We start from the raw sequence: 3,045 nt of genomic DNA on the forward strand, positions 1-3,045 counted from the left end.
TACTCAACCAGGAAACCTTATGATATCATTTAAAAAAAAAATTAGTCATGATATGCTAATTTTGCAAGAGCTTTCCACTTCTAACAGTTTTCTTTTATTGCCAATGGTTCAGACAAGAATTGGCATCTTGTTTAAAGTGACCCCCCCCAAGAAAATATCCTGAAAACAAAACCCCAAAACAAACCATTGAATAATAAGGATCCAAACAGTCTAACCTAATTTTCTACTATATGACTTGACACATACATCACAAAATTCAATAATCATGATTTGGTTTTATTTTATGAAGATATGTACAGAAAAACAGTGTGACAACCAAAAAGGAAATGGTGCCAATTTAAACAACTTTCCAAAGAACCAAATGAGAGAATAACGGTGTGATTAACACATGTCTTTGAGTGACAAATTATACTTGATTTTGTTATGTGAATCCCAGCCTCTGCTAAGAATTTCTTAATATATACTCATGATTACTTCTCTACACAAAAGGTTATTTTTTTTCCATGAAAGAGCAAATTTAATTTTGGCCCAGGATGATAAAAGTTGCTAGTCCTTCACTGTCAGAGAATTTAGATATAATTTTTGGAAAAGGATGACGGTATTTGGAAAGGTGCATGGCAAACAGAAATAATCTCTGCATATTTAGAATAAACATATCAGTATCTGACAATACAGGCTCTTAGGACTCTCTCTAGCTTTTTATTAGGAAACGCTGTCAAAACAAGCAATAGCCATTCTCTTGGTCTCCAGTCATTCTAGATAGGTGCAGTCAGAGCAAAGCATTTGTGACTTTATTTGGGGAAGGGGTAAACATTCCCTCTTAATTGAAAGTCTAAGAGCAGCTAGAGATAAGTGTTCCCCTCTTCCCAGGTCATCTCCCCTGGCCAGGTGAAACTATCAAAGTATTTCCTCATTTAGACACCAGAGCAGGGATTGTAAACCTTTTTCTCTTTAAAAAGAGCCACATGGTGCAGGAAATGAAATCTTGCCGTTTGTGACGACGTGGATGGAACTAGAGGGTATTATGCTGAGTGAAATAAGTCAATCAGAGAAAGACAACTATCATATGATCTCCCTGATATGAGGAAGTGGAGATACAACGTGGGGGGTTTGGGAGGTTGGAAAAGAATAAATGAAACAAGATGGGATCAGGAGGGAGACAAACCATAAGAGACTCCTTTTTTTTTTTTTTTTAAGATTTTATTTACTTATTTGACAGAGATCACAAGTAGGCAGAGAAGCCAGCAGAGAGAGAGAGAGAGAGGAGGAGGAAGCAGGCTCCCCGCCAAGTAGCGATCCCGATGTGGGGCTTGATCCCAGGACCCTGGGATCATGACCTGAGCCGAAGGCAGAGGCTTTAACCCACTGAGCTACCCAGGTGCCCCAAACCATAAGAGACTCTTAATGTCACAAAACAAACTGAGGATTGCGGGGCAGCGGGGCGGGCGGGGGGAGTGGTGAGGTTATGGACATTGGGGAGTGCTATGGTTAGTGCTGTGAAGTTTGTAAACCTGGCAATATACAGACCTGTACCCCTGGGGCTAATAATACATTATATGTTTATAAAAATATTATAAAAAAAGGCAAAAATAAAATGAATCACATATTAAAATGTATATATAGAGAAATACTGAAAAGAAAAAAAGAGCCAGATGGTAAATATTTTACACTTCACAGGCCACACTGTCTCTGTCTCAACTACCCAACTTTTTTATGCCACTGAGGTACAAAAGCAGCTCTTGACACTATGTAAATAAATGAGCGAGGCTGTGTTCTAAGAAAATTTTATTTACAAAAGCTGAGTGCGAACTGCCCAGGGTTTGCTGGCCTCTACTCCAGAGCATTGGCTTATCTTTTAGGTCATCTGTCAGGTTAGCTCTATAAACAATTTTCTAAGAAAACTGAAGAACTCCCCACTTCTCACATTTCACACTCCTCTTCCTAGGTTTGATTTGCAGCCAATATCATAACACCAGGGTGGGAGGTATTTGTCACCGTGGCAAGAACAGTCCCATATTCTTCCTAAACATGAACGTGAGTTCAGTTTGAAAAACAACTGTGAGATGAATCACTTGAAGTAAAATGTGGTTCAAAGAGGTTGACTCTAAGAATTAGCTATGCTTAGAGCTGGCTTAGACAAAAGGTACAGAACTAAGGACTGAATCATTGGTACAAGGTCATGGCTGATACTGCTCTGGTGTGAAGTGCCAGGGATAGGACTCATAGCCTTAGGCAGATATGATTGGAGACAGGCTTAAATATACTCGAAGGCTAGCAGGCAGGCTGGTTCTCTGCAGAGACCACCAGGGACAGCAAATGGTTGGTTTTAAAAGGAACTAGGACTACTTACAAGAATACTACGTACTGAATGTCTAAAGTAGGCATTGTGTGAACATAATCTCATTTAATCTTCAGAGTTACTCTTTGAAGTAAATCTTGGGAGCCCCCATTATGTGAAGAAAAGAGAGCTCAATGATGCCAAAGCCTTGGTTACAATAAAACAAAAGATGAGTTTAGGTGGTATCTACCTGAATTACAACAAATTCGGAATGTGAATTCCAGTGTGCTCTTCAGTCTGACAGTGACTGGCAACATGGCAGTGTTTATTTTATGGAGTCTATCTCCTGGCCCACAGCTGGAGCAGAGGTCAAGGACTCTGAGGGGGAAAGGTCACTGCAAGAACTCTATGTTCTGAGAAAGATGGCAGCTCTATCAGCAGCTAGGCAGTTCTAGAAGTATTTGGGAGAATCCATGAATTAGGGTTATAGAATGCCCCAGATGGCCTCAGCCTGACCTATTCCTTGGAACAGGGACTTCCAGTGCTAAAATCCAGAATGCTCCTAGCAAACAGGGAGACTTACAGATATTTAGGTGTTCAGGGCTTATGAGAAGCTCATGAGCCACCCTATGCCAAAGCTGGTTCACAACTGTGCACAAAAACTGAATGGCATGTTTTTAGGAATTTTTCAAGCCATTGGTTAACCATTATTAAAAATCAATTATATAAATATCCAATTAATTATATTAAAGTTTTAATAAAAATTC

This window comes from Mustela erminea, chromosome 3 (assembly GCF_009829155.1).
Source record: "Mustela erminea isolate mMusErm1 chromosome 3, mMusErm1.Pri, whole genome shotgun sequence".
Taxonomy (NCBI): domain Eukaryota; kingdom Metazoa; phylum Chordata; class Mammalia; order Carnivora; family Mustelidae; genus Mustela; species Mustela erminea.